The following is a 19,884-nucleotide window of genomic DNA, read 5'->3' as shown; positions in this document are numbered from 1 at the left end:
GTCGTCTCTTTTTCTTCCGCTCGCGAGGTGCATCTCGCGCTTATTATATCTCTTAATTAATTAGGTCGTTGATTGGGGAGGAGTGTGGTGTCCCTGACCGGAGCATGTCTCGTGCTCCGCTTGTCAGTCTGTCTCGTCAGCTGCTTACTCAGCTTCCGAGAACTTGACCGTGTATCTTACTTTTATTTTATTAATATCCTTTTATTACTTTGCTCTTTCTTAATTATCTTTCCTTGATCTCTTTTCTAATTTAATGCTTTGCTTTACTCAGCTCTTTCTTACACTTTTCTGTGTCACTTTATTGTTTTATTCTTTAATATATTAAGTAATTGGTCGAGTTACGACACTATAGTACAAAGTTATAACAAATATATGTATACAGGGTGTCCGACAAGTAAGTAATCAAACGAAAAGTGGAGATAGATTGGGTCAAACTGAGTCGAAAAGTCCTGAATCATTTTTTTTTATAATGCTTCATAAAGGAGTTATTATTGAGTAAAGTCTGGCCAATCAGCGCCGATCTTTAACCAGGCGCACGTCGATGAAATGTGCGCTGCCGCATACTACCAGGCACTCGGCTCATCGACATGCGCCCGGTCAAAGATCGGCGCTGATTGGCCAGACTTTACTCAATAATAATCCTTTATTAAACGTTATAAAAAAAATGGTTCAGGACTTTTCGACTCAGTTTGACCCAATTTATCTCCACCTTTTATTTGGTCACTTATTTGTCAGACACCCTATATACATATATACATATATATTTATTTGTAGGAGACAGAAAATAATAAATAATTTAAATAAGGCAAGAATTACAGAAGATATAAATCATGAAAATAGCAATTATGTAATATATATCAATGAAATAATACAGAATAATATTAATGCAGATATACATGAAAGTACAATGCAGGTAGATGAAGATGAGCGAGCTTTACAGAATGTCATTATGTATGACGAATTAGTTGTAATGGGTGTTGAAATAGATACTGATGAAGAATAAATGACATGCACATTAAATGATACTGAATTGGAAAATATATTAGAAAATGACAGTGAAACTGAAGAAAATGACACTTTAATAATAGATAGTAATATAGATACATGCCGTGTAAAGAGTGGCAGTATGCCAGGAAAATGTATCGTAGATTTTGTCTATTTTTTTGAACAATTACATGAAAAATTTGACAACCTTTGCCGCGGAATAGAATGCAATTTTCGCAACTTAACATTTATCGGTGCCCATGCGCGAGGACTGAAAAATCAATTCTTTTTCAAATGCCGAATGTGCAATTCTGAAAGTTCTATCTGAAGTGAACCGCCTCCTAAAGAAAGTCTAGATGTAAATATAGGGGTTGTAGCTGGCATTATACTAACTAGTGCAGGATATACACGGTTAAAAGAAAGCTGCGCTGCTATGAATATTAAGTGTATGGCAAAAAGAACGAAAAAGCACATGAAACTGCTGCTGAGGCATTCGCAAAAGTTGCTCAAGAAAGCATGAATGCAGCTGCGAATGAAGAACGTGAATTAGCATTACAACGCAATGTTATAATAAATGGAATACCACATATAGCAGTAATAGGTGACGGAAGCTGGATGAAAAGATCATACAGAACAGGAAGGTATGATTCTTTATCAGATAGGCACAATATGTGATGCGCGAACGGGCAAAGTGCTTTATATGTCTGTAAGAAATAAATATTGTGCAGTTTATGTAAAAATAGAGAAGCTTAAAAAAGAATCTGCAAGTCATAAATGTTATAAAAATTGGGATAGAGATTGCAGTTCAATAAGCATGGAAGCAGACGCGATTGTAGAAGGATTTAAAACAAGCATAGAAAAGCGCGGATTAATTTATTCCACATATATAGCGGACGGAGATAGCAGCGTATATAAAAAAATTATACAGGCAAATCCATATCCCAATGTCTTCATAGAAAAAATAATGTCGGAATCATCTATTGCGCAATTTGGCATCAAAGATAAAAAAAATAGCGAAAACAAAGGTATGTTTTGGTAAATTAAGAAATGTTATTGATAATCGTGTATTTCGAATTAGAACAGCTGTGACAAAAGCTGTGAAGTACCGTTTGGAAGAGCAAAATACAATGCAACAAAAGATTATATTTCTAAAAATAGATCTAGATAATATAATAAGTCACGTTTTTGGCGAACATAATGAATGCGTAAAGATACGATATTTCTGCGATGGATCACAGAAAGAAAACGAAGAAAATTATATTCCACAATTGAAAAAATGTGGATTGTATGAAAAGCTGCAGAATGCATTAAAATATATTAGTTGGGATGCCAAAAGTTTATTGCGGAATAAAGACAATAACAGAGTGAAAACTTTTAACTCTGTTATATCAAAATGTATTAGTGGAAAAAGAATAAATTTCGGTCTAAGGGGATCATACGAAACGCGTTGTAATGCTGCAGTAGTCACATTTAACACTGGCAAGCCTATAAGTCATCTAAGCTACGTTCTTGGAACAAAACCGGGGGAAATAGCAACGCAATTGGAAAATAACAAAAAGATAAGTGCACGTGACACGCAAAAACGATCGACGCAACGGAATATAAAACGTGCAATGGCAGACAGAGATTATGGTCCGCAGGCTGATAAACCTGATGCAACATCAGCCGAAATAGAATTAAGAAAAGTGCAACACATGCACATGCTGCGAGATAGGCAAATGAAGAGATATAGAAGAAGAAACTAAAGAACAAGCAGCAACTGGTATTTGGCGATATTATCGCACAAAAATGATCACTGCCTCTCATTTTGGACATAAATGTGAAATGAGAAAGAGTACTTCTTGCGCATCAAGAGTAAAATCCATAATATACCCACAACAACTAAATGTGGAATCGGTGCAATACGGGAAAGAATACGAGGATATTGCACGCAAAAGCTTTGAAAGTGGATTGAATATTAATATAAAGCGTTGTGGATTATTTATAGATTCAGAAATACCATTTTTAGGCGCTTCGCCAGATGGATTAATAAAAGATGATGGAATTGTGGAGATAAAATGTCCTTTTGCAGCATGATTCTTAATACCAAAAGATGCGATTGCAACAAATGTTTCGAATTTGCAATTGTTATATAAGAATGGAAAAAATGAAGAAATGAAACGCAGTCATATATATTACAATATTATCAAATACAAGGGCAATTACATATTACGCAGCGACAGTATTACATTTTCGCACTGTGGACACCATTAGGATTAAAAATGGAAAAGATTATACGTGATGATGTCTTCTGGACGGAAAATATGGTTTCTAAACTAATACAATTTTATGAAGATTGTATACTACCAGAATTATTTGATTCAAGAGTGGAGAGAAATATGCCAATCCGCGAACCCGAATATATAATTGAAGCCAAAAGGCAAAAAGTGATAGAAAAAGAAAAAACGACAAATTCACATGGTAATATTGGAAAACAAACATTAAAATAACATTAAAATGAAGAACAAATTTGAATTAGAAAATAAATAATGTTAAAATGCATTCTGCGCTAGACGCAATGATTATTATCACAATGCATTCTGCGCTAGATGCAGTGATCACTATCAAAATGCATTCTGCGTTGAACGCAGTTTATAATATATAGTACAGATGAAATAATAAGCTCTGCTCATTCACCTGCATTCAGCGCTTAGCGCAGTAAATCTTGTCACATAACAAAAACGCTGCTATTTAAATTAACATAAAAGTAACATTTTTTTATTTAACAAACAGTAAACATTAATGTAACTTTGTACAGTTGTACACTATGTACATATAAGGAATCGTACAAATTATTACTTATAAGTATATATATGGATGCATTTATATCTTACCGTTAGAGTTCACAAAATAGCTATTCTCTGGATAGATATGATTGCAATCCGTCTATACTACAAGAGGATATCTAATATCCAGCAAGTTTATTAATATTTTAAAATTATTAAAAAGAAAGCAACACAAGTGAATTAGATATATTGCACAGAGATTCTTTTTTATAAAATTTTATTTAAAAGTTAAAAACATCAAGTATTGAGGACTTTAAATTTACGATAATAACTTGTAGACTTAATATATCATATCATTGATGCATTCGCAAAGTAGCATCTAAAACCCCATGAAGCCAACTTGTACTCGCCTGAATAATTTAAGGTAATGATTATATGTTTAAAAATTATGTGTACATGCGTGAGTAATAGTTATACTGTAATATACAATAATATATTATTTGCACTGTAATTATAAAACTTTTGTAATAATTTTATAAACTGAAATTATTTAAAATTATTTAATATTGTATATTTAAAAAAATAATTTCAAAGTATTTTGTGAAACTATCAATTTTAAAGAATTTTAGAGTTAAGGTTTACATACACACACGCACATACTACAATAAAAGGAAGAATTCAATTCTTGAGACTCCTGAGTAATCGCCGCGGCCATAGGAATCGTAACGTCAGAGGCGAGAAGGACACGTTAGGAATTCTTGCGTGCTATTTTTAAATAAAAAGATATTTTGATGAAATAACATTACACATCGCTTTAACATACTTGTAAAATTATTCAAAAACTATGCTAAAAGCATATATGCTTCTTATAACACTCATTTTACGGCTGTTTATTAATTGTTAAGAGAAAAGTATAGTTTTCAATTATGCAAGTGTGCTAAAGCGATCTGTAGTGTTGTTTTATCAAAATATCTTTTTATTTAAAAATAACACGCAAGATCTTAACGTGTCATTCTCGCTTCAAACATCACGATTCCCATATGGCCGCGGCGAATACCCAAGAGCCTCAATGTTTGACAATATTTATTAATTCATTTGACAATATTTATTGTTTCATTTCATCGATTGAACTGTTTACCAATTCGTAACACAAATTTGACAATGTTTATTATTTCATTTCATCAATTGAACTTTTTGACCAATTCGTAATATAATTCACTTATATGGTAAGTCGTTGGACAGGGTTCTTATTCCTACCGCAGCATCTTTATTCCCATGTCGCCACCGTCAACTCAGAGTTTCACGGCGACTACTCAGGAGCCTTAATAACTTTTCAATAAACAACGAACGACGCCTAAAACCTTTTGAGAGTTACTCAGGGCGATGACCTTGACAACATGTGTCAAGGTCATTGGAGATGGGTCGCCTTTTGTCAATATTTACCGTTATATGAATTTATAAAAAAATTTTCTAGAAAAATAATGATATTAAAAAATAGCGCCAAATAAGTAAAAATTTATACTATAAAATTTACTTTTTGTATTATTATTTAAATAAAAATATTTTAACTGAAAAAACTGTTATACAAAGTCGTTGTTTTAATTTCCTAGAAAAATAATATCAAAAAATTATGCAAACTGAATAAAAATTTATTATAAAATTTTTTCATTTTATTATTTCCGTTATTAAGAAAAAATATATTTAATAAATTACACTATAATTGGCCTTTAGCGGGCTCGTCCGATCGTAATTATGCGGAGGGTCTCGTTCGAGAAGATCACTAGAGATAACTAGGTAGTACCGCTTGTCCGCTAGGAGTGACTACAACGTTCAGCCAATGGTAAGAAGGAGATGCGAGGCCCCCTATAAAGTCCCTTGTAAATCCCCCCATCCGCCATCTTCCCGTCATATAGTTCAAAGTTTTGCTCTGGATTTTTTGGGTGGGATACAAAATTAGAACAAATTTTTTTTTTTAAATGAAATGTTCAGGAAAGGGAGGGTAGTGATCTTCTCGAACGAGACCCTCCGCATAAATACCCGCCTTCGGCGGGCTTGTTCGATCGGCCAATTATGCATCGTGTCTCGTTCTCGAGATTACTAGAGATAATTAGGTAGATGTTTAGAGTTATGCCTAGATTTTATTTCGTATCTAATCACACTAACTTATATATTGATATAGCCATACGAATACATTTTTTCTTTTTAAATTAATATTGCCTCAGCAAACATGTTACTTTTCCCGACAATAGGTCGATTGTAAAACCTGTCGGACACCCTCGATTTTTCTGACCATCCCGCTATGTGCTTGATGACTGCTATGTCGACTTCATTTTTAAACGCGGCGGATGTGGCCGGATGTCGCATACTGTGCGGGTCATAAACTGCACCAATGCCGCACTTTCTCAAAAAGACGAATCCATCTACTTATCGTATCTTTTGATGCTGCTTTGAACGGCTTTCTAGTCGTAATGAATAGTGAGTCATTTATTTCTCTGGAATTTTTTGTGACAGCTAAATACCTCTTGAAAGTAGTGACTACACAAAGCTTCAGGTTTTCTCTGAATGTTGATAACGTCAGCAGCGGTTGGCAGGACCCTGGCCGTGTAGTTTTTACCCTGTCTGGGATCTCTATTTCATATCCATTGTTTATTTTTTGGATATTACTGATCTTTATGAGCGATAGAGTCTGTTTTCTCTTCGCTGTCACTGTTGCTAAAAGTACCACCAATTTATCCGTAAGATCTAGTAGCAGACTAAGGTCTTCTAACGGATATAACCTCTCTAATCCTTGCAGAACAGATTCCAGATCATAAATTTTTTGGTATTTGGCTTTGGTTGGCTTTTGATTAAACACTCCCTTTAATATTCTTGAAATTATGGGATTTCTCCCCACCCTATCATCACAAATTAGCGATAATGCCGATCTACATGTATTTAGAGTTCCATAGGACGCTCGAGCCTTGTATTTCTCGGTCAACCAATCAATTACTTGGATGATTTGCGGAGTGAACATGTCGAAATTTTTTGTGACGCTAAACTTGGTCCAATCTTCTAGAGGTTTTGAGTATTGTCCAAGAGTTGATTGAGTTACTGAGTTTAGCAGTAATTCCACTGCGTCTTCATTGATGTTTAGTTTTAAGAATTTCTGCCGGACAATATCCCGGCCACTAATGTTAATTTTTCCGCCAATGGATGTTGAATTTTTCTACAAGCAAAGAATAAAAGATTTTTGTTGGGTTCAAAATATATTGGTTTTGACACCAGCATTGATTTCCATAATAGAAACCAAGGCTGTGATTTCCAGTATGGTACAATTAAGACACTCTGAGCTTGGTCTACTTGTATTTTTCTTAATACTCTCAATGTTAGTGCGAATGGGGGGAATACATAAAACTTGTATTCTGTTCATTTCATAGTGAATGCGTCAACGCAAAAGGCCTCGGAATCACAGTTTACGAACAAAATTTTTTACATTTTTTATTGTTTCTTGACGCAAACAGATCAATTTCTGGTACTCCAAATTCTCGTACGATAGTTTGGAAAGCCCAAGGTGCCAACTCCCACTCCATGTCAACGTTGATGGTTCTAGATCCTTGGTCTGCTTTCACATTTTTTTTGATGCTATGTATGATGCTGTGATACAAAATTTATGACGCTCGCACCATTGTCAGATTTTTTTGGCTATACTGTTTAGATGTGGGTATTGAATACCTCCCATTCGGTTAATATACGCAATAGTCGTATTATCAATTCGTAGGAATATCTCGCAGTCGTATTTCGTTGTTGCAAAGCATCGTAACGCGTAATAAGCCGCCACCAGCTCCAAGTAATTAATATGGGCATTTTGTACTGATTTATCCCAAACTCCATACGTAGTTTCGCTATTGCACGCTGCGTCCCATCCAGTTAATGATGCGTCTGAGAATATTTCCAGTGCGTATTTCTGCTGTTTGATTGTGTTGACAGCATCTGAGATGTGCGACTTCCACCAAACAAAGTCCGAACTCAGCGTTGCGGGTAGTTTCATTTTTGCATCGTAGTTCCCTCCGCTTTCCAACAGCGCCAAATGCTTTTGCCGTTCAAATCCCTTAGAATAGATCCAGCCATACTGGGATGCGTTCGAAAACAGCACCCGTGTGTATAATGTCACACCTAGTTCGTTCGAAAACACCTAGTGGGCACACTGAGCATATACTCGTGGTCGTTCTAAAACCCTACTCCGTTGAGCATTCGTGTGACTTTTCTCCACTTCCTTTTTTGCGGTGTGATTCGGTGGAGTGCGAGAATTGACGGGAAAGAACTGTGCTGTCAGCGTCAGTTGTGCTTCGCTCAGAAATTGATATTCAAAGATGGTAAACTTAATCTCAGGTCGCCATATTTTATGTGTGGATGATAAGGGAAACCCTCAAAAGGATGACATGGGAAACTTCTATATATTCGACGTTATTGGTACAGAGTAATAAATAGTTTTATAAATTTCTTTAGCACTTGGCTAAGTTAGGTTTCTTTTGGTATATTTGTCATTTTGTATCATATTTGAAGTTGTGACATATATTTATGTAACAGATAATAAGTTGTGCGTGGCCACTGACTGCGAAGATTTGCGAAAGTTTTTCAATATACGTTCAGATGAACATCCTTCAGCTTCTTCCTTTGGTAAAGACCTTTACTTAATTCATTACTGTTGCGTTACAAATTGCTGTTTCCTTAATATCTAATATGAAGGTCAGTATTTTTTATCGGTATATATTTTATGTTTTTCCTAGGAACATTATCTACAGCATCTATAGATGTACCGGAAAAACCTATATCTATGCAAGAATGTGACGACTCCACGGTACCTGAAAAACCTGTATCTGTAGAGGTACCTGTAAAATCAAAATCACAAGAGACAGTTGTGAAATGGAAGGACGAAAATGCTATTAAGGTCTTGATCAAACTGTGGCAGGATCATGAATCGCTGTTTAAAAGTTCTGTAATAAAAAATGTGGAAGTGTGGCGGATGATTTCTGAGGGTCTGCGAAAAATGAATCCTAACTGGATTTTCAATGGTGTACAGTGTGAAAATAAGTTCAAAGACCTCAGAAGACACTACATGGCAATAAAGGACCACAACGCACAGACAGGTGTACAACCCAAAACTGCAAGTTTTATAATGAAATGGAAGAAGTACTCAGTATATGAAACCAAACGTTAAACATGTTGTTATTGCATCTAGTCTGAAAAAACGTTCCTCTATTCAAAGTGGCTGTTCAACTCCAAAATCAAGAGACATCTCTACAGAAGCATGTGAGAGCTGCGACAGTGGTGAACAGGAAATAAAAGTACATAAAACAGAGAAAAATATAAAAAAAAAACAAGAATGAAACATCAATTGGAGGCTTGATTATTGGCTAATCAAGCTGAGGCACAAAAGAAGGAAGAAGTACGAGAGCAACGACACAAGGAAAGTATGGAGAAAAAGGAAATGGCTATTAAAGTTTATGAAAGCTTTATGTCCGAACTTCTTGATAAACTTTAAATGTTAGTTGAATTTTTTCTACTACACCTGCTCTAAGTGGTTGTGTGAACTTAATAGCATATTAGATGTGACAGTAATTGAAATGCTGTGATATGTTGTACCTTCTTGTAAAATACTGTTAGATTTTATTTTTAATTACTGGTTAGGTGACATGTACCAGCAGTATTTGTTATAGTTTTGTAAAAGATTTTTACTATTGTTAAAGCACTGAGATTGTGCACAAAAAAAGTACTATCAAAGAAAATTTTGTTTAGTAATATTATGTTCAAGTAATATTAAATTATGTAGAAGATATATAATACTATTAGTTGTATTATTTTAAAAAGTGATTTTTATATGTTAAAGTATAGTTAGATTCTGTTAAAAAACTGTACTATTACTATTAGTTCTACTTTCGTAAAAATGTGATTTTTGTTTTCATTAAGATACGAAGAAATACCATATAATGTTTGTTTACTTTTTACTTAGTTATCGCAACATTTCTTTCTAATTCTTGCGTCAAAGTATGGGTCATGTTCTTACTTCATATAATGCTGTGATTTGTGTACTTAAGTTATTGTTACTTGTAAATATGGAACTGGACAAAAAGTGTCGATTTAATTCAAGTCTGATTTATAATTACTTCATATAAAAATGTACCGTTGGTTACACTTTAATAAACAACTTTAATATAAATTTTATTTTATTGCATACTTTTTTTATTTTATTATATACAAATGTTGAAATATTACATTATAATTCACTGACAGATACAATTTAAAACCCTAGGATACAAGTGTGACTAAGTAATTACGCTTTGCTTCAACATTTGCATCGTTTGCAATAATCTCTTGAGAAATTCCAGACATATATTATGAAGTACACAACATGCTATTATGATTAAGGGAATCATATCATCTCCATTCATATCCAAGTATTTTAATCGTCTCCATCTTCCCTTCAGCAGAGCAAAAGCTCGTTCAATTACCTGTCTCATTTTAGAGATGGCTTGATTAACTTTTTGCTGTGCTTGTGTCAAGTTCCCCAAGTTACGGAAAGGCGGAATGCACCACGTCAAGACAGGGTATGCTTTGTCCCCAATGATAAATTCTTGATCAGGGAAAAAGACTCGCCTATTTTCTTGAACTGCATGTCATAAATCTGAGTTTCTGAAGACTCGCAAATCACCAACAGAGCCCGCAAAACCAGCAAAGCAGTCTGTGAAGCTAAGCTCAGAATCACAAACAGCTTGGAGAATGATGCTGAACCGCTTCTTCCTGTTGATGTAGAATTGACTATTTTCCTGCAAAGACACACAAAATATTTCTTTTCATCGGACAAAAAATTATTTTTTTAACAGTATAGTATATACTATATCATTTTACTTACTTTAGGACTTTTTATTTCAATATCAGCACCATCAATTGCATCAATGACATCAGTCAAACCACCATTTTTTCTGAATTTTTCTTTTACAGTCAGAAGCTTGCCATTTGTTGGTCAAACAATTACCTCATCAGCAATGTCGTTGAGAGCTTTGATGATACGCATGAAGCAGTTACTTAACGATGACTTGCCCATACCAAAGCGGTCAACTACAGATCTAGACAAGAAAATAAATGATAGTTACTTCATCAATTTTCACAACACTGTAACAATTGTTATAGCCCGAGCAGGCTATACACGAATTATTAAATATATTATTCTAAATACATATTATTTTATATGATTGCTCAACATGTAACGCGAATACAGATCACGTTACGAGCGTTGACCGAACAAAGCGCTGACAACGCGAGCCACGCGCGAAGCCCGAGAGACCGTGCAATCATTTCATTGCGAAAACGCGGAAATCAGGGCAAGCGGAAGAAGGACATTGCGAAAATGCAACATAGAAGTCCTACTTAAAAGCGAAATAAAAAGGAATAAAGAAATTGCGAAAGTGCAAGCAAAGAAGTCCTACTTAGAACTTCTTAGCTTGCATCCGGATATTGCCAAAATCAAGCGACACGACACAGCCTTGTCGCTAAACGACCTCCTCCCGGGAAGCCAAGGGGAGTTAAAAAAAGGCCCACCGCTAACGAACGGCGGGCAGTCTTTACCATTAATATTACGCGGACAGTCTTGATCATTAATTAATATTACGCGGGTAGTCACAATAACTACCAAACGGGCAATCTTTATTCCTTTACGCGAGCGTCAAAGCGAGTATCAATAATTATTATAATATTGAATAGCCACGCAGTCGGCAGAAATATACACGAAGAAGCGAGAGGCGAGTCTCGAGACCGAAACTCGACTCTAGACACGCGCACGTTAAGATATCCGTTATCGCGATACGCGACACGAGCGAAAGTGCGGGAACATTGTAATCAAGCCAAGTCACGAATAAAATAGATATTAATATATTTATTTAAATGCAAAGGTGTCGTTTCTAATCAAATAAAGACAGTGAAGTTCTCGGGCAGAGCCCGAATTCCTAAATTCCTTCTGGCAAGCGATCCCAACTACCGTGCCTCTCCGGAGGCACAACACAATGAATAATTGATAATATGATATTTTACCTGTATGAATCTGGAGTAGCCAGCAGCCACAAAACCGACAATAGTTGGTTTCTTACCGGTATCATGGGTCGGTCTGTATTATTTGTAATAAATAATGCCAAACGCGTCTCCAGACTCTCAAAAGTGCTCGGAGTCATTCGAAAATGCTCGCGAAATGCTTTATTGGTCATCTTTGGAATTATATCCAATATATAACCTTCAACCGTCACTTTCACTGCTACTGCTATCTGACATAACATTTTGCAATAATTGGTCGGAAGCCACTACAGCCAGTGCTAATATGCGTTTTCGACGAACAATCACATCTGAATCAGCCATTTTTGTTTGTAAATATTACGGCAGTACATGGCAGTACACACCGACCGTTCGATAACTCTCGTCGATAGTAAGCTCACTAGCTCCACCGAGACCGTATCCCACATCCACCACACGACATGATTATGGAGTATTTTCGAACGCACCCCTGGACGGCCGGGCAGGCCGCCGTAATATTGCCTACAAATTGCGCAAATTCTCGAATGGTACACGTCTGTAACGTTTTAAATTTTTTAATTAATGACATAATCAGCTGCTTTTTCTTTTCTATGAGCTCGAGAGTCATACGACTATAGTCTAAAATAAATCTTAGAAACTGGCATCTTGTGTTCGGGATTAGATTACTTTTACTTTTGTTTATCAAAAAACCTAAGGATCTCAGAACTTACTGGGTTGACTCGATATTCTTTGCGCATTCTTCGACATTTCCTCCGAAACACAACCAGTCGTCTAGATATACTACCGATGTGAATCCCTTTTCTCTCAGATAATTCACCACCGGTTTTGTGATTTTTGTATACAACCATGGCGCCGTGCTCAATCCGAAAGGGAGACACACGAATTCCCACAATTCATTCTTCCACACGAATCGCAAGAATTTTCGGCTGTCCTCATCTATTGGAATAAGAAAATAGGCATCCTAGAGGTCCAGGGAAGCCATGAAACATCCCCTGGTCATTAATTTAAGAACCGTACGTATGTCTTCCATTTTAAAATGATTCGTTTTAATAAATTTGTTCAAGTCTTTTAGGTTTAAAACAAATCTAAATTTTCCACTAGGTTTTAAAACTAGGAAGTACGATGACAAGATCTCAGATGGGACACAGTGTTGAATTGCTCCCACTTTAATTAGATTATTAACTACCTTCTGTAGATAAGGTTTGTCTTTTGGATTTAACGAAATATTTTTAACCACTCTCAATTGAGCTGAGGTTTATCAAAATTAATTTTGTATCCGGATATACTGCGTAAAATAAAATTATGTAGATAGCCGAGAAATGAACGAGTGCGCCATCCGGTTACCGAGCGATAAAGACAAGTGGCTCGCGTTCAAGAACTACAACAGAAAGGAGCGACTTCCCTTCGTCGTACTTGGAGTGCGTGCTGAGGAAGACCGACGGTGATCCGATGGCGTCTACGTACACGTTTCAGCATCATCAAGTATTTAGCGTAGCTTATTATGTACATTGTTCGTACGACGAATCGTTTTCCGCGTATCATTCTCGCCGTAGTACCGATTGCGTTTCGTGGTTCGTGGAAAAATTAAAAAATTTAGCGCATCGCGTAAAGATTATTTTAACCACGAATATCCCCATGGTAAATTTAACGCGAGATGAGCGGGAAAAATTTCACAGCGCGACACACTGTCATATTTGCGAAAAACCGTTCGCGCAAGGCGACACGCGCGTACGCGATCATTGCCATCTTACCGGGAGGTACCGAGGTCCCGCGCATTCAAACTGCAATTTAAATTATAAAGACTCTTTTTGTATTCCCATAGTATTTCACAATTTATCCGGTTACGATTCACATTTTATCATCGAGGAAATAGCTACCGCGTTCGAAGGCTCGATCAACATACTACTGATAACGAAAGAAAAGTATATTTCATTCACGAAACACGTTAAAGATACCGCCGAAAAATCAGATTGGCGAAGCGATATAAAGTTACGGTTCATCGATTCGTACAAATTTCTCAGTACTAGTCTCGAAAAATTGACATCGTTTCTAAATAATGATAAACTTCAAATTTTAAAATCGAAATTTCAAAATTTATCGATGGAAGAGTTCAATTTATTGACGCGAAAAGGTGTCTTTTCATACGAATACATTGACTGTGTCGATAGGTTGCACGATACGTGTTTACCACCGCGCGAATCATTTTATAGTTCCTTGACCGGTGACACCGTATCCGAGAGCGACTACGCGCACGCCGAAAACGTTTGAAGACGGTTCTCCGTTCGAACGCTAGGCGAATACAGCGATCTGTATTTAAAAACGGATGTCTTGTTATTGGCCGACGTTTTTGAAAATTTTCGCAACAAATGTATCGAGAGTTACGGGCTCGACCCCGCATATTATTATACTCTTCCCGGATACACGTAGGATGCGATGCTAAAACAAGTACATGCCGTCTTACGACCCATCGAAACCATCGTCGTACATGATGTATTTCGATGTAAACAACTTGTACGGTTGGGCGATGTGTCAACCGTTGCCCTATGCCGATTTTCGATGGGTCGACGACATCTCTGACTTTGACGTTAGCGCGATCGCTTCGGATTCAACCACAGGTTATATTCTCGAGGTCGATCTGTAGTATCCGCAACATCTTCACGACGCGCACGCTGATCTACCGTTCTGTCCAACGCGCGATAAGCCGCCCGGCAAGCGGCAGGACAAGTTCCTCGCGACTTTATACGATAAGAAGCGTTACGTCATACACTATAGCAACCTGCAGCAATGCATGCGTCATGGCCTTCGCATCGCAAAGATACATCGCGTATTGCAATTCGCTCAATCCGCATGGCTCCGCGATTACATCGAACTCAACACCCGGTTTAGAACGCGCGCGACAAACGATTTCGAGAAAAATTTATACAAGTTAATGAACAACGCGGTATTCGGAAAAACTATGGAAAACGTGCGCAATCACGTCGATGTAAAATTATTAACAAAGTGGGACAGGCGATACGGCGCGGAGGCGATGATCGCGAAACCAAATTTTCATAGCAGGAGCGTCTTTTCGGAAAATTTGGTCGCCGTTGAACTGCGCAAGCTCGAGGTGAAATTCAATAAACCGATCTATGTCGGTATGTGTATACTCGATATATCGAAAGTGTGTTTATACGAATTTCACCACGAGTACATGTTACCGTTATATCGCAAAAATTGTAAAATAATGTACACCGATACGGACAGTTTGATTTATCACATCGAGTGCGAGGATGTGTACGAGAATATGAAACGCGATATCGCTAGATTCGACACGAGCGATTATCCGGCTAACAACGCGTACGGTATACCGCTCGAGAACAAGAAAGTGCCGGGTTTGATGAAGGACGAGAATAACGGTGCGATCATGACTGAATTTGTCGGGCTTAGAGCAAAAATGTACGCGTTGCGAGTAAATAATAAAAAGGATACAAAAAAGGTTAAAGGTGTCAAGCGTCATAGCGTCATAGCGAGAACGATAACGTTCGACGATTACACGCGTGTCTGCGCGATGACATTGAAATGACTCGACAACAATCCTGCATAAGATCAAAATTGCACGAAGTGTACACAATCAGCGAGACAAAAATCGCTCTGAGTCCGTACGACGACAAGCGATATATCGTACCTGATTCGACCGACACCCTACCGTGGGGACATTACCGGATACCCTTATAATGTAATATAATGTAATGTAATGTAATGTAATGTAATGTAATGTGATGTAATGTAATGTATGTATGTATATATGTATGTATATGTATGTATGTATGTAATGTATATATGTATGTATATATGTATGTAATGTATATATGTATGTATATATGTATCTATGTATGTATGTAATGTATATATGTATGTATGTATGTATGTATGTATGTATGTAATGTATGTAATGTATATATGTATGTATGTATGTAATGTATATATGTATGTATGTATGTATGTATGTATGTATGTATGTATGTATGTAATGTATGTATGTATGTATGTATATATGTATGTATGTATAAGGAAAACAAAAGAAATATATATTCCTATCTATCTTTTTTCTTTTTTATATTTCATATTTTATATGCTGTATACATCTTACATATATTTTTTATATTTCAGATACTTTATATGTATTTCATATTCTTTATATGTTAAAAATAAAATATAGTTTGTACGAATTAAACCACATTGTCCTTGTGTATCCAAGAGTTGTGCGATCCATCGAATCCCAACCATTTGACGTAAACCTCGTCACCTCTCCTGCGCAGTACTTTCTCCACGAGATACACGTCCGGATAAGTCGCGCGACGCAACTCGTACTCGTAGAACGCTCCAGCGACAGATTTTTTGCGATAGTCCTCGAGTAGATAGGTTACGGGATTAGTATGTTGCACTTTAACGATCTTAAACACTTCGGTGGTCCAGTTTGGCGTGAGTAGCATAGTAAGGCCGGTTTTGGCTCAGTTTGACGTGAGTGTGAGAGAGAGGGTACCGTTGGGGAGTAAGAGGGAGAGATGGTTTCGGAGCAGTTTGTAGGCGCTCGAGGGATGGAGAGCGGGCTGGGCGGGTGCATGGGGGGGGTAAGTAGGGTGAGAGGGGAAGCGCGGCCAGGGGGAAGCGGTGGGTACGAGTCGCCGAGAGCGCTCGAGAGATGGCGCTCGGGGGGTGGCGGTTCCTCCCGATTCGCGACCTTGACGCGACTCGTTCTTTAGGGGCGCGCGCCGCTTCTAGCGCGCGATCCGCTGTCGCGATTCTTTAGGGGGGCGCGCCGCTTCTAGCGCGCGATCCGCTGTCGCGATTCCTTAGGGGGCGCGCCGCTTCTAGCGCGCGATCCGCGAGCGGGCGGCGGGCGCCCGGCGTCGAGGGGGCGGGGGATCGTCGGTGGGCGGTCGAGCGGACGGAGGGGCGTCCCTCATCGCTCTCCTCTTCTCGAGGCGCGCGTTAGCGGCGATACGAGCGCGCTTGTCGCTTTAGCGAGATGGCGAATCTTCGAAAGGTCGTGAAATAAAGAGATATCGTCGTTTTAGCGAAAGAGGAGAAGTATTTTTATTGTTTTCTTTTACAAAATTTTTTAATATATTAATAATACGATAATACGAGTACGCGAGTAAGCGTATCACGATACTCCGAAGAGCAGAGCCTGCAGTTCGCAATCGATTATATCGTTACGGTCGAAGTTATCGCTCTCGCGTATCATCGCGGGAATAAGCGCCTTATCGCGAGCGCCTGCCGCGATGTCGAGGAAACGAGTTAGCTTGTTGTCCACGCGCGCGGTTAAACCGCTTAAAGATGCAACGATGCGGTTGACGCAAAGTTCCAGATTTAATATATTTACGACGGTGCTCTTCGATACGGCTAGACGAATTTTAGGCGTTTCGAGACGAAGTATTCGGAGATTGTTGAGTTTGCCGAATCGTAGCGTCAACTGTCCGATGTGTATTGGCGTCGGGCGCGCCTCGTCGCGCTCGTCGGAGCGAAAGTGCGATAGAAGCGCGGGTCGTAGATCGAGCAGTTCCTTCCACGTATCCGGCGTTAGCGAGATCTCTTTGCCGTGACAATCTCCGAGGACGATTTCTACGAAAGAGGGTCGGCTGACGTTAACGCTAATTTCCAGATGTTTATATGCGGTTTTGGTCAATGGATAGCGTCTTTCTAAGATTCTGAGCGGTCGCGCGACCGAGACGTCCGCGTGTCTTGGCGTCCGATTGCGATCTCGTCTAAAAATAGATATGAGCGATGAGAGAAACGGTGCTAGCGAATTATTAGTTCGAATAAATGTTCGATAGTCTTACCCATTGTCCATTTTAGCTTTTTTAGCGTATTCCGCGCTATCTTCGCGGTCTCGTTCGGTTAGTCTCGATCGATCGTCGAATGAGTGTTGCTGCTGCGGTTGTCCCCCCATTGTCGCGTACATCGTCGCTCGTTTTTTCTCGTTCTTTCTCGTTTGTTCTTTTTCGCGCGTTAGCTTCGGTGTTCTCCGTCAATAATGAAGCGCTTAACGGATGGACGGTCTTTATATACTCGCGTAGAGATCGCTTCTTCCCCTTTCGCGCGTTTTCTCTTATATATTTTATTTTTAAAAAATAACGGTAGGGTCGCTCTAGTCGTTCTCATCGTCGATCCTTTCTTTCTCGATCGTGTCGCTGAGACGATAGACGCGACTAAGGAGATCGCGCAATTGCCTTAGCAGTCCATCCGTAGGAGTGGCCTTCACTTGGACACAGTACAATTGGACACGGTGCAAATGGACACGTTACAAATGGACACGAGATTGTGCACACGGTTCAATTGGACACAGTGCATTTGGACACAGTAATTTTGGATACAGTAGCTTTTGGACACATAAGAAAATACGCATCGTTTACTTGGACACCGCTCAATTGGACACCGTTCGTTTGGACACAGAAAGATGCGCACCGTTCATTTGGACATCGTTCGTTTGGACACCGTTATTTGCCCACCGTTCGTTTGGACACCGTAACAGATGGAGAGAAATAAAAATCATTTTGGGAAAATATAATCAGTATTCTTATAACACTTTATACTGGTAAATCTATGTAAAATATGAAATCGTGAAAAGGAGATACATTTGAAGGTTATAATATCTGTCAAAATAAAATATATTCATACTTATATATCTCTGATACTGATGTCATTAATTTTACATTGCTTTTAGCACTTTGTTTAGCCTTTCGCATATTTGGATGTCATGCATGGATACAGTGGGTTCCGCCCCCCCTGCGGGGGGGCTCCACTTCCGGAAGATATAACCTAACCCAAACCTATTTCTTATTTAAAACAAAAATTTGGTGTGGATTACGTCGTATAATTTAAATCAAATTTTGGTGTCCAAACGAACGGTGTCCAAACGAACGGTGGGCAAATGAACGGTGTCCAAACGAACAGTGGGCAAATGAACGGTGCGCATCCGTGTCCAAACGAACGGTGTCCAAATGAACAGTGTCCAATTGAGCGGTGTCCAAGTAAACGATGCGTATTTTCTTATGTGTCCAAAAGCTACTGTATCCAAAATTACTGTGTCCAAATGCACTGTGTCCAATTGAACCGTGTGCAAAATCTCGTGTCCATTTGTAACATGTCCATTTGCACCGTGTCCAATTATACTGTGTCCAAGTGCACCACTCCCGCCGATCTCGTGCGTTAGCGTTTGTAGCAGGTGATGCGTGTCAGGAGGATTTTTGTTTAGATACACGTGTCACGGTTCGGAATCGTCGACGTGTATCTCCGATGTGAAGTCGGTTGTTCCAGAGAGAAAGAACGCGTGAGCTATGGCTCCTCCCGGACCGTCGAAGGCTGCCGGGCAAATACCGACGTTTCGACGATTTGCGTAAGTGTGCGCGCCCGTTCGATACGATATTAATATATCGGAGTGTAACGGGTCGCGCGCGAAAGTTAGCGATGAGTTCGCCGCCCATAACGCGAACGCCGTTTCGGCCGTTCGCGAGATTTCCTCGCTAGCCATCTGAAAATTCCATGCGAGACGCGTCTTCGGCCATTTTTGCGCGATCGGGCTATACGCGCGATCGGGAATATCCGCGAGACCGCATCGCGGTTTACGCATAAGGTGAAGCGTAACGGCGTTTAACGCGCCGTTTCCCGATAATTGATAATATTCTTGAAACAGCGATAGCGCGCGACGCAGAGATGTCGCGTTATCGGACGACAGTGATTCTCCATCGTCTTTTAGAAAACCGTATACGCACAGAAAACGAAGCGCCTCGATTCTTTCCGAGTCGAAGGGCGCGGCGACCGTCGTGGCGACGAGCATCGTCGCTAGAGCGAGAACCGTCCTCGTGTTAGTCATCGCGCGAAGCGGGGAAGACGCGGTAAACTGTCAAGAGACGCCGAGCGCGATTGATTCGCGCGTTCCGCAAGACGCCTATTTTTTATCGGCGACGAATAATGTGGGTGGGTGGGGAGAGGGAGAGGGAAACGCGTCTCTTTCAACGTCGAGCGTTCGGAATGCGCGTTATCTAGCGGACGCGCTCGAGTTCCTCTTTTGTTTTTTCTATTTTATTATTCGTTT

General features: G+C 39.0%; 1 protein-coding gene and 3 pseudogenes across 1 annotated transcript in view; 2 read left to right on the top strand and 2 right to left on the bottom strand.

Moving 5' to 3' along the window:
• Cow (Proteoglycan Cow) overlaps positions 1 to 19,884 on the bottom strand; it is a 759,293-nt gene that overhangs the window by 619,550 nt on the left and 119,859 nt on the right. The window lies entirely within an intron of this gene.
• Positions 1,600 to 3,473, top strand: LOC138936526 (uncharacterized; annotated as a pseudogene).
• Positions 5,952 to 13,583, bottom strand: LOC138936525 (uncharacterized; annotated as a pseudogene).
• Positions 14,925 to 19,884, top strand: part of LOC138936524 (uncharacterized) — a 6,003-nt pseudogene continuing 1,043 nt past the window's right edge.

Source organism: Polyergus mexicanus, unplaced genomic scaffold (assembly GCF_030449975.1).
Source record: "Polyergus mexicanus isolate NDT 795.1 unplaced genomic scaffold, iyPolMexi1.0 SCAF_9, whole genome shotgun sequence".
Classification (NCBI taxonomy): domain Eukaryota; kingdom Metazoa; phylum Arthropoda; class Insecta; order Hymenoptera; family Formicidae; genus Polyergus; species Polyergus mexicanus.
The sequence above is the reverse complement of the archived record's forward strand: the minus strand, read 5'-3'. Positions and strand labels throughout refer to the sequence as shown.